This window comes from Phalacrocorax carbo, chromosome 1, assembly GCF_963921805.1.
Source record: "Phalacrocorax carbo chromosome 1, bPhaCar2.1, whole genome shotgun sequence".
NCBI classification, from domain to species: Eukaryota; Metazoa; Chordata; class Aves; order Suliformes; family Phalacrocoracidae; genus Phalacrocorax; species Phalacrocorax carbo.
Window position 1 is genome coordinate 121,354,930 of NC_087513.1, and position 12,193 is coordinate 121,367,122.

The 12,193-nt window shown below is 42.6% G+C and overlaps 1 protein-coding gene across 3 annotated transcripts in view; it reads left to right on the forward strand.

The window, feature by feature from the left end:
* Positions 1 to 12,193, forward strand: part of AGPAT3 (1-acylglycerol-3-phosphate O-acyltransferase 3) — a 95,346-nt gene that overhangs the window by 40,288 nt on the left and 42,865 nt on the right. The window contains exon 3 of one of the 3 annotated variants that reach the window (XM_064472646.1): positions 4,113 to 4,233. The exons of the other annotated variants lie outside the window; for them this stretch is intronic. The gene's annotated coding sequence lies outside the window, so the exon portion shown is untranslated. The remainder of the gene's footprint in view (positions 1 to 4,112; positions 4,234 to 12,193) is intronic. 3 annotated transcript variants of the gene reach the window in all.

The window sequence follows — 12,193 nt, forward strand, 5'->3', positions numbered from 1 at the left end:
TATGGAAGATGGTTGTTAGGGAATCGATGGAGCTGTGGGTCAAGCAGTTAACCAGGAGATTCAAAGGTATCGATATTTCCTATGGTGAGGAAGAACACTGACCAGAAAATGGGTTCAGTAGTTTTAATAAACTATTAAAAAAAACCCAAAACCACCAACAAAACCGAAACAAACAAAAGGACAAAAAGGAATGAAATGTTCCACTTGTGAGATGATGCTGAAGACAGCATTGTGGATGTCCACTTTTGAGTCCTGTATGTCATAAATGTGGGAGCACTGAGAATATATTTTCAAGGCTGTGGTATTAAAGTAGCTAATGGAAACATGGTTTTGAAGGTTGTCATATTGAATTCAGTGCAAGGTACTATGCAAGAGAGAAACTGCGTTAAGTGTTTAAGTACGTGCACATGCATTTATATTTAACTGGGGAACTTTTTTTGAAATGGAAAAATGTGTGTACTTAAATGTGACTCTCTTATCCTCAATGTACTGCCTAAATCTCTTCAATCTTAGAAGACATCAGAAAAGCAATGTGATACAACTTGCAGTTTCCAGTTCATGGTTTGACATCTGTATTTATATAGAGATTATTTTTTTTTAAAGTGGGGAAGATGAGGATCCTAAATGGGAAGAGCTTCTCCCTTTTTCTTTAGGGCTCAAGCACCTCTTATGTAGGCACCAGTACAGACCAAAACTTACTCTCAAATCCCGTTCTCTTGCATAACACTGCTGTGCTTCAATATTGAACCAGAAATTATTCTCCTACCAATTGCAGCGTTTCATTCTGGGAACTTTGTCTTCAGTTTTATAAGTTTTATTAAAACGTCTGCATGAAAGATGCTGTAGACAGGCAACGAAAAGGCAAAGATCCCATTGATATGCCATGAAGGCAGTGTTCAGGAATCACTCCAAGACCAGTAAACATGCGTGTTCCAAGGAGCAGCTTGGCTTAAATGATGTGACTTGTTGAACTGTGGCACGCTCTTGTTGCATTGGTTCTACAGATACCTTTCTTGTGGGGTACTGGGAAGTAGGATTAGATGACGTTCATGACTTGCTGAACTTCTGTGCATTAAAATGCACGCTTTTTATTGCCATAGTTTTGTGTGAGGATTTTAATGTAAACAAAAAGGACAACATAATTGTTTTAAATTAGGAGAGGTTTGTTTGCCTTTTAGGTATGCAGGAAGGTTATGGTGATTATTTACAGTTTCCCCTATAAATCAGCTTTCCCCCTGCCTGACTCACACGCCATGTACCACCTTCCTCCACCAGCACTGAGAACTGAACCAGCTGCTTTTGCTGATAGTTTCATAGACCCTTCAAGGAATGTTTAGATGGGACAGCTACAAAGATGGTTGGAGTTATAGAAAGCAGATAGTGTTTTGTAATGTCCTTCTCGTAACAAGGGCCTCGTTAAGCACATAGGTTTATTGCCACCAAAAGCTTTTCCCAGAGCCTTGCTGTTCTGATGGGTTCCAGCCTAAACTTACTGCTGGCCAATTGATACCTGTTTGTTCTGGTATCGGCAACTTTTTTTGGCTCACGTGGTTTATTTCCGTTCCTAGTGGTTATCTTTACTGTCTTACAGGGAACAGTTGTATCCCCTGTAGATCCCCCTGCATCCCTCTGCCACACATGCTGGTCTCCATGCATGCTGTCGGCGCTGGAAAACCTCCTTCACCTTCCTGTGTTTCTGGTGCCTCATTTTTGAACATGGGCGGCCTCTCTTGTGCGGTATTCCAGGTGGGGTTTTAGCAGTGCCTCCCATGTACTTCCCTGTACTTCAGTATGTCTGTGGGAAACGTTTCTCTGGATACACCCTGGGGTTGTGTGTGTGTTTTTCACGGCTGCATCTGGTGGTGACTCACAGCCATTTTGTGCTAGGATGCGGTAGCATGTCCAGACCCTTCTGCTCCAGGCAGCGATCATCCTCCAGTGCCTAGCTGGGGCTTGTTTATTTTATACATGTGATTGTGCATTCTATATTAGTAACTTTCATCTCACTTCTATGGCTCCAGTTAAGATCATGGTGCCTGTTGTGTAACAACTCAGTATACCTTCATGCTCAGATTGCTTCCCAGCTTTGTCATCAACTGCCATAATTCCTTTTTTTGTATGCAAATCGCTTAAAAATGAAGCAGAAGACTGATTGTTGGGTTTTGTTTAGTGTTTTCAGTAGTAACTTCCAGGATGTCTGTAGCTTTTTCTTCCCATGCTGTCTGTCACCATCTCTCATGGGCAGGATCTTCACTGGTATCACTTCCTCTGCTGGTCTCCAGCTGTGCATATTTAATGCAATACCACATGGAAAAGTATTAAAAAATGTTTGCTGAAAATCCAGACAGCTGAGACCTATATTTATTTTGAGTTATCTCCCTTCAGCAAATCTGTTGTGTCCTGTTCTCTTTGTAGCTCTGTGACTTTATTCTTCTTTGTCAGTCTTTGCTGAAATGAGTTCTGTAGCCTTTCTTCTGTGTGGCAAGTCAAACTGGATCATAAAAGTACTGGCATTGAAGTCCTGAATTAAATCTACATCTTCCACGTTTATAGAGGTCGTTCTCTATGGGTTTGAATATGGTTGAACTTAATTGAGTGTTGAGCAGCTGTGTGTGGTATTTTTGTCGGACAATTTTGAGGACAAAGAGTTACAAAAAGTGGTGTATGTTTTTAAAATGCTTACCTCATCATCTGTTTTCCTTCTCTCTAATGGCAGCGGTGGAAGATGATACCCTTTGTTCCAAAAAACAGCAAATGTGTTTTGACATAAAACTGGCCTTGGGCAATGTGCCAGCCCAGATGGACTGGCAGCTAGTGATGCTGTTAACTGTATACAGACCTGAAGCTGAGCTAGATGGGTAGCAGCTAGCTGAATGGCTAACTGGCATTTCCTGCTATGGTTTGGGTTCAACAGCATGTTTACACAAATTTGTCTGCAGTAGGCTAGAATTGAGCAGTTTTCAAGTGGTATGATATCCAGGGTAAATATATAAGGTATGAACCTACGTGCCTGGTCTTTATTTCTGTTCCTCTGATAACACTATCACAAAAGTCTTTGTTAGGCATCCGGACGATTCTGTACTGGTTACATCCGTGGCAGATACCTGCTGGGCATCCTAATAGGCAGGTGCATTTTCCTGTAGACCTTACATCCTGGTTAAAATAAGTTGTGAAGGAAGTGATTTGTGTGAGAAGAGCTTTTCTTTGTTGTTACGGCTTTAAACTTTGCTACAGGTAGTGGTGAGTTAAAGAAATGCTTTATATTAGCTTTTGTGATACATGTGGCTTGTTGCACAGATGTTTAAGAATTTTTTTAAATTTTTTTTTTTAAGGAAAAGCAGGTTTGCAGTCTGGTAAATCTGAACTGCTTTGGGGGTTTTCGCTTTTTTATTGAAGTTTGATTTCTGGATTTCTGCACAAAACTTTCATAGCACAAGGCTTGTGAAATTAGATAACACTTTAAACAATCCACCTCTGGGTAAAGTACATCTCTAATTACTGAGGCTAAATTATGTGGAAAGTGAGCTTGCGTCTGAAGTAAATCTTCAGTTCAGCAATCTAAAATTAAATAATGATTAACTTAATTGCTTCAGGATCATAAAAACGGCTCTTAATAAAATATAGGGATTAGGTGTGTGTTTTGGGAGTGGATAATTGCTTCTGCTTAATTTTCAATAACTTCTATCAAGACAAGGTTTGTAGGTAAAAGAAGTACCTTTTGTTATGCTGATTAGTAAAGCTAGGAAAAGTAGGCTAGTTATTGAGTATGCGAGCCCTTTCTCCATTCTGAATAGAAGCTGCAATTTCACTACTAAATATAAATTGAGAATGCTTGCCTTTAATTTTATAGATATGTGCCAGTTAGACCCTCTGAAAGCAATAGGAGCTGGTACCTGTGGAGCAAAGTATAATATTAGTACATGGGGAAGAGGGATTAAGTAGGGTTTTTCCCCCCCCAAAGAAAAGAGAAAGATGGGTAATTTTAACAAGACGAGTTTGAGTTAAAGAGTTTGTGACCTGGCTTAGCAGCTGCACGTTGTTTGCATTGTATTTTGCTTCTAAACAAATTATTTTTACCGTCATTCATTGAAGAATGTCTTTTTTGCTTATAGGCAAATGAGAAAGCAAATATCTTGAAACATAAACAGTGGTACTTCCCTGGAGGGAGGAGATGGGAATTCTCCTGTTGCTCTGAGTGTTGCCAGGTGCCAGAAGTGGTCCCCAGTGGTGGTGGTAAGAAAGAAATCTTCCCCCACGTTTCTGTATTTGCGTTTTGTCTGTAGCAATAAGATGCTTTTAGCAAAAAATGGGGGTGCAAATTCTGCTCTTTTCATAGAGCTGTATGAATTGCTGGGAGAGGCGTCAAAAGTCTCCCACTCAGAGAATTTTAATTTAGGGACAAAACCAGTGCTTCAGCTTGTTGCTTGCTGCAGTGTTTGCTCCTGCTCTCTCATGTAAGCTATATCTGTTGGTAGTTATTGCAGCAAAGACTTAACCACAAATAAACCTCCAGAGGACTCTAGAAATACTTAACTATCGCTTCCCCCTTGAATGTAGAAGGGGAACTGTGGCCGTACAGTGCTTTGAGGACCTCCTTTACAGAGTTCTTAGAAATCTTTTGGATGCTGACTCTGGGGTCATCTTAGGCTGCCTTTAATCCAAACATGCTTAAATTTTGTCCAGTAACCAGATATGGAAATGTTAAGTTATAGCAACAAACTTCCTTCTTTTTGCCCTTTTTTGTAGCCTCTTTTACAGTTGGTGACAGGAAAAGTGGAAAGCTGATGAGACCCCACTGACGCAGCAATAGGACAGGGTTTTTCCAGGACAAGATTTTAAAACCCTGGAGTGGTTAGTGTCAGATGCTGACATTTTAATTATGATCTCTGATACCCTGCCTCCTCATGGGCTATTAGTAGCTTTTTGAATAGGAAAGTAGTTTAATCTCTGTGATTTCGCAAAGACCCAGAGTGTTTCTTTAGTATTCTGTAACCTTTCAAGGCCTATTATAGGACAAGCAGTGTCCCAAGAAACTTTCATTTCTGGGAGGTATTTCTCAAAGCTCTGATTCACAGGGCAGTACATACTGGATCAGCCACAATCTGTGTTGAGGGCATGTATTCTGACCCCATGCAAAGTTACATCCCTTTTGAAGACGTACATTTTCCTGCTATAGAAGAAGTTAAAGCATTTACCCCAGATCATATTAGGTGGGCAAATAACTAATTTCTGCGAGCCCCAGATATTCTCGGATCAAAATTTTAACACCCAAAATTAGTTACTGCAGCTGAATCTGGTTAATGCTGACCATCTGCAGCGTTGGTGGGTGGAGGGAGACCCAGGAGGTTGACTCAATGAAAGTAGCCTTGTTGCAGTGTCATGGTGACCAGATACTTTCAAAACTGGTTCTGCAAAATGCTTTTGCCTGAGTTCATTGCCATCCGTGTAAGAGCAATGCCCCAGAAATTCAGAAAGCCTGTTTTTATGCGTTTGCTGTTTGGTAGCATGCGTTTTAAGCTTACATGGCTGTAATTTTTGCTTCTCTTCTTTGTGTGTAAGACCTGAAAAGGTCATCATTGTGAGTGTTACTGAGAAGCTAAAATATGCTGGGGGGGGCACAGCATTTTATGAATTGTGCACAGCTCTTGAATTTTCAAGCTCTGCTTCTGTTTGAAGAAGAGAGAACTTGTGCTTCTCGTACCCAGCTCTGCAGGCTGCCAAGCCTTGTGTGCCTGTGCCCCTTGTGTAGTGCATGCCTGGGTGCCTTATCTCAGTTTCACTAGAATCTGAAATGAGGAATAATCTGGAAATGAAATGTTCTGGATGAAGTGGATGGCCATGCTGGAAGCTGCATGGGTTGAATAATCCCATGAATAATTCCTTCAGCCTTCACCTTCTTGATTGCTCAGATAAATCCTGAGTGGGTCAATGGATATTAATATGGATTAGAGAAATTGTACTGAGAGCTTTTCAGTGTCCCAGTGGGGGGTGCTTCTGCGGAACAGATCTCCATTTCATGAACTAAAGCACAACTGGTGCCAACAGGCACACACAGTCAAGGAGGTGAGGAACTGAATTACAGAGCGGTCAAATTTGCCATAGCATTTGCCGTAGCAGCCACCCCCCTCCTGTTGGGGTTTGTGCATAGGCAGAGGCCCTATAGGTATCACCTGCTGCTGTTGTCCTTATTGTCTCTCTTCGTGAAGGGATTTCTCTTTCTCAGACTTGCCAGTGTTACAATTTGTAACAATTGTTGGAAGATTCAATTTTCATATAAAGTTATTTGGGGGCCACGGTGGGGGGTGGAATCTTTGCAAAGCACTTGTGGACATAAAGATCCAGCAGGCTAGACCAAAATGCAGCTCACAAAAGCAGTCATGGCAGTCACAATTTCAAGAGTTTTCTATAGTTCAAGCAAGAAGAAATGTAAGGTACATCAGAAAAACAGTTACATTCTCTGCTTTAATATTTAATTTACCTATGTGGGGGGCTGTGGTAATGGGCTATTTCAAAGCCCATAGGACAGAGGCCTCTTCACCGGCAGACCAATGTTCTGAAAAGCTGCTACCAGAGATACGATGCCTGCTGTTCATCTGATGTGGCATGGTTTTCAAGCTAAGAGTCAACTTTGCACAACATGCAGAAGTAATGTTCTCTCCTGTTTTTAATAGATAGTGCGCTAAGTTGGGACATTATGAAAATTAGAAAGGACTATTTTCCTTGGTAGTCTAGAAATACTCAAGAAGGTCTGGGTGTGTTGTGTGCATTATAGCATGGAGCACTCTTCTGCAGGGTGGAAAGTGTTGCTCTGAACTCTTTCAGGACAGGGTGAATATTTTTCCCATGTCCTTCACTTCAGTATGTCTCCTCTAACTACTGAGCCTATATATAAGAGGCGGGTGCCAGAAGATCAGCTCCCCTTGTTCTGACTTCTATTTGGAAGAAGCAAGCATGTGTTCTGTGAAGCGCTCAGTCCTCTTGATCTTTCAAAACACTCGGACTGTGCCCCACTAAGCTTTGCTCCCCAAAAAGCTTCGGGAAAGAGCAGCTTTGTCAGACGATGCTGGCTATGCTTGTGCCTGGGACCCACCACTGCTCAGCCCTGCCAGGGCTGGTCACTGCTCTGGGCCGGCACAGGGACTACTTCTGGCTGGGGGATCAGCTGGTGGAAATCAAGGACCAAGGGCCTATAAAGTGGACCTCCTAGGGATGTTTACTTTGAGAAGAAAAAATAATCCAAACTAAAGTGTTTTATAAGAAGCTATAATGGCATTTACTCTTACTCTTTTATAATTGTTTTGAAAATGTCAGTGTTGCTATGGGAGCAATTGTTTTCACGTGTATTTTCTTTTAAGTTGTGAAGGCCACATAGTCAGGACCTTTGACAGTATTTCCAAAGCAGCAGACAGTACAGATGGGGATATGAATGCTGTCGCAGCATGTGTTTCAGTATATTACTATGCCTTATCAGCAAGGCCAGTTCTGTATCAAGGGTTCATTTGCCCAGTCTCTGCACCTGTGTCTCCCTCTTAAGAGATCCTCCCTTTCCAACTGGGTTGTGTTCAAGTGTAATGGCATAAGTAGCTTGATGCGCAAGAGAGGCTTGGCCTGAGACTGAGGAGTTGGAGATCACACAACCGAATATATTTATGATTGAAAACAGCTAGCAAACAAAGGCACCCCTCCAGAAACAGAGCAAGCCTTGCTCCTGCCGCGATGTAGGGAGAAGAACAGAGAGAAGGAAGCTCAGTGTGGTGTGAGCCAGCGATGCAGCTGCTGGGCTGTTGTGGCAACTGCTGGTGCCATACCGTGGTGGAGAACCGGTGTAGGTGTCAGAGCTGGCTGGGTGAACAGCAGCAGCTGTGGGCTGCTCATCCGCGCCGTGGGGCCTGGCTGTGGCGGTTTGTTTTGCAGGTTCCTTCTGGATGGCTGTCAGAGCAGATACTCCTTGCCCCACTTTGTGAGCTTTTTGCCTTGTTCAGTCAGAAATCATCTGGGTACTTTGGATCTTTTTGTGCAAGATGGGAGGAGAAGAGCTGAGCATCTCCTCATGTGGTTCTTTTTCCTGTACTGAAGGTACAGCAGTGCCACTTGTTATTGTCATGTGTGCCCCAGAAGGAAAACGTCTTCACTGTTTATGACTTTGGGCCAGTGTAGTGCTGGGATATTTGGTAACATAAACTTATAGCCCAGTTGCAGGTGTTACTGTGTTAAGGCTATTCATCCTTCTGTGCCTACCACTACCAGTTTCTCAGCTTTACTAGGTTAACTGTTCCCTAAGCAAGTCTACCAAAGTAATGCATTTGCTAAAAAACATTAAACAAAAATTAAAAAAAAAACCAAACTAGTTTAGCTTAAGTTATATCTTGTTGGTACAGATGTGGGATGAGTAATAACTGTAAAAGCAGGATATATGCTGACCTTAAGCATGAGTTAAGAATGAGACTTTAGCAGTGCCTGGGAATAGGGACTTGTCAACAGTCAGTCAAACCAGGCACGGGATAAGCTTCCAATTGCCTGGAAGTAACGAACTTAGTTACAGAAGAACACTTATTAGTGCATTGAAGTCTCAATTATTACAGGTATTTCCAAAATCTGGCTTACTATAGTAAAGGTAAACAGAATGAACCAAAAGAAGTACTTCGTGTTTAATGGCTTGAAAGTGAACAGCACAGACTGCAGACTCAAGAAGCAATTATACATTGCTGAGAAAATAGCATGAAGGTTCTTTGTTATATGTCTTGATTGGAGAAATATTGATTCTTTTAGATTAGTTCTGGTAATTGGGCCAGTCTGCTTGTTTGTTTATTTTAAATTAAGCTAGCCGGGTTTGCTAAACTCATTGTCTATAAGTGTGTTCTGTATTAACACATTGCAGTGAACTGCAGGCAGTCTTTAATATCCTTGATTATCTGATTTTTTTTTTTGGCATGTAATTGCAGATGAGCTAAGGGTTATTCTGGCAGATAAAAATGAATCATAAGAGCTTAAGTGCTGCTTCTCAAACTACTACTCTGCCTGACTGAGGAGCTTTTGAAGAACAGCGCCGAGCTAGGAGCGGTGACATCCAGAATTCGAGTGTGGCACAGGCTCATTTGAACATGAGGCTTTGCTACAATAAACACCTCTGTTTACTAATTAGTTTCTAATTTTTCAAATGATGGGGAGCAATTTTGACTTGGCAGTCCAACTGTTCTGAAACACTGCGAGCTCCAAGGGAAATGGGTGCCTGCTTTTATACTATAATCTCACGTTTCACATTTCTTTCAGTGCTTTATAACTGTGCCAGGTAACAGAAAACAACCTCTGCTCTAGTGATCTTGTGTGTCTGCAACAGAAGTGGAAACGATGCGGTGTAACGTACAGAGACGTAGAAATTTCCACAGCTGTCCACCAGGCTTGGGTTAGGTCACGGAGAAATTTCCCATGGTCAGATTAATATCAGTACTGTGGCACTTGTAGGACTGAGAAAGGACACACAGCATCAGAATTGTTTTGATGTCCTTTTCTCTAGGTCCAGTCAGAGCTAGTTTACGTGAAACAATGATAAAAGAGGAGAGAGCATCTGTGAAGACTCCTGTGCTTTTGCTGTCAGTTGTGGAGCAGCCCTCATGCAAAGCAGCTGTCTGAATTTTGCTGGTGCAAGGCAGGCGTGCATTTCTAGTGGGCTAATCATTTCAAGGATCCCTGCAGCCTTCAGTAAAAGGATATTTAGGTCACCTCCCTCTCAAACACTGCATTAAAAGGCTACTGTTCAGAAGCAGCTGAACAAGTGAAACTGAATCGCGACAACGCTAACCAGTCCGGGATTTCTGATCTTTGTTGGCAGCATCTTTCAAAGACTGTGTATGTTACCATAGAAGGCTCCCTTGCTCTGCAGAATTCAGAACGGTTTGAATTAACTGTATTTGCCACAAGAGGCTTATTTAGCAATATGATGCCGAGCTACCAGGAGATGGAAGATCTTAAGAACTGGGGAGAGCTGTAGATGTTTCTTTTCAGGTCTTTCTCTTTTGTGGATTTTAAGATAAATGGGTGGTTTGCAGAACGGGCTACCCTTCAGTTTCTCAGCTGAATGGCTGACAACAGCCTGAACTTGAACAGCGTACAGACTTCCCACTTTTAAGTTAATTTTTTGAATGCGTGAGATACTGTATTTATAAAGTGTTCTGGTTGTAATTTGTAAAGATTTCAGCATGTGCAAAAGCACACATTCATGTGCATGTAGTTCATCTTTGCATCCAAAATGTGATCTTCAAATTTGTATAGGAGAGAAGAGCTTTTTGTTTTTGTGGTGGTTTGTTTGGGGTTTTGGGTTGGGGTTTTTGTTGTTGTTCAAGGTGGGTTATTTTCCATTTACCCTGAAAAGATTGTGTGGTGTGTGGCTGCTGCCAGTATTGGTATTCAGGCCAGAAGGGGCTGGTACGATCTTGTCTGAAAATGCAGAACAAAAACTTTGTCCAGCATGTATTTGTTTTTGCTATCAGTCTGCTTGATAGTCTGCTTTATCTTTTTAGAAAGATACCAGCTTTTGTGTATATGCAAAAAGAGACCTGACCACAAGGGTAATTATGAATTCAGGCTGATAACAGCCTTGTGAAATATTTGACAGTGAAATAATCCCAAAAAAGTATTGCTGTTGTGTTCAGGTAGGAACGCACTGTTGATGGCAGCTGAGGCGACAGGAAAGAGAATAAAAGTTGGATTCCGCACAAGGGAGAAGGCGGGTGATGTGGGCCCCTGCCCTGCTGTATAGCTGCACCTTTCTTGCTCTCTTACCCTTTGGGTTGTGAGTAGCAGACTGCACACAGCACTGTACAAAGCAGCATTGCACTGAACACCCCCCTCCTCCTCTTCCTCACCAGGATCAGGCTCCCTGGTGCAACTGAGGCTGCTAATTCAGCTCATGTGAACTGAGGAACTGTTTGGGTTGTGTACCTGTTGGTTTTCCGAGCCACATTTTTCACCTAATATTCCTTCCTGGCTGCAAAACAATGGGGGGTTTTATCTTAAGCTGCCTCAGTGACAGTCACCCAGCAGAACACCTACCGCTTCTGCTTTTAGTATTTTTACTTGAATCCCCCCACCCCACCTCCTCTCCCTCCCCTCTGTGATGAAGATCTTCCAAACCCAGATACTTCAGTACTTCAGGTGCCTTTCATCTTCCCTCCCCCTCCACACACGGCCCCCACCTCCCTCCTGGGTTGAACCCCCACAAATTTGCTGGTGGAAGTGTAGACTTCCTATAATGAAATGTCTGGAGGAGGTATCCTTGTCCGTATGACAAATGGCAGTCTGGTGACAGTAGGCTGCTTGGTCTTTCTCACTTGTCACAGATTGATCAAGAAGGCTGGGGACCGTAAAGTTACAAATGAATGGAACATAATCTGCTTCTCAGCTATCTTTTAGAGCAGCCTTTATCCATTGCTGGTAACCTGGGAGCAGTTTGCAGTTTGGAGGTACGTTTGTAGGGTGACGTAATGCAAATGCTCTTCTGGGGAATATCTGGGTTTAGTGTAGCAGAGCACTCACAGGGGAAGGCTGTCTCTCCTTGGTTTTGCAGCTGTGATTCTTACAGTGTGTGGATAGCTGGGGTGTCGTCTGGGGCCTTCACTTTGTGTTACTCATTTACCTATTTATTTAAGAATCATCATAATAAATAATTGTATTTATTGAAGCTTTTCCATCCTGGCAGTTCAGACTGTAGTAGCAAACACTGGAGCAGAGGCACAAGGTGAAGCGAGCGAAGCCAATGTGCTGAGCCTTGCGTCTCCTAGCGTGCTTTCGGGAGGGAGTACGAGGGAGGTGGTGCGTTTGGTACTTGACAGCCCCGAGAGCCTGCCTGCCTCTGCCGGCTCAGTTGCACTGGTGATCGTGCGTTACTGTGGATGCAATCATAGAATAAATCATATCGCTCCTCTTTTGCAGAAGGTAGTGTTTTATACCTAAACCTTAAAGCAGCTCAGCAATTCTCAAAAGACAGACTTTCAGTGTCTTCCCAGTCAGTATGCAGTACTTCAGAGGAAAGCTCTGAATTTGGGTAGGGGCATGTAGGCTTGCACATGGTGTTTGTGGAGACTTCATTTAGCAGCAGTCAGAAGCTTCTCCTTGCTCAGCCACAGCACATTTGCATGTTGACAGATATCATCCGTTGGCTCTCTTTGTTTCTTATGTTTGAGAGTTGGTTTGTTGG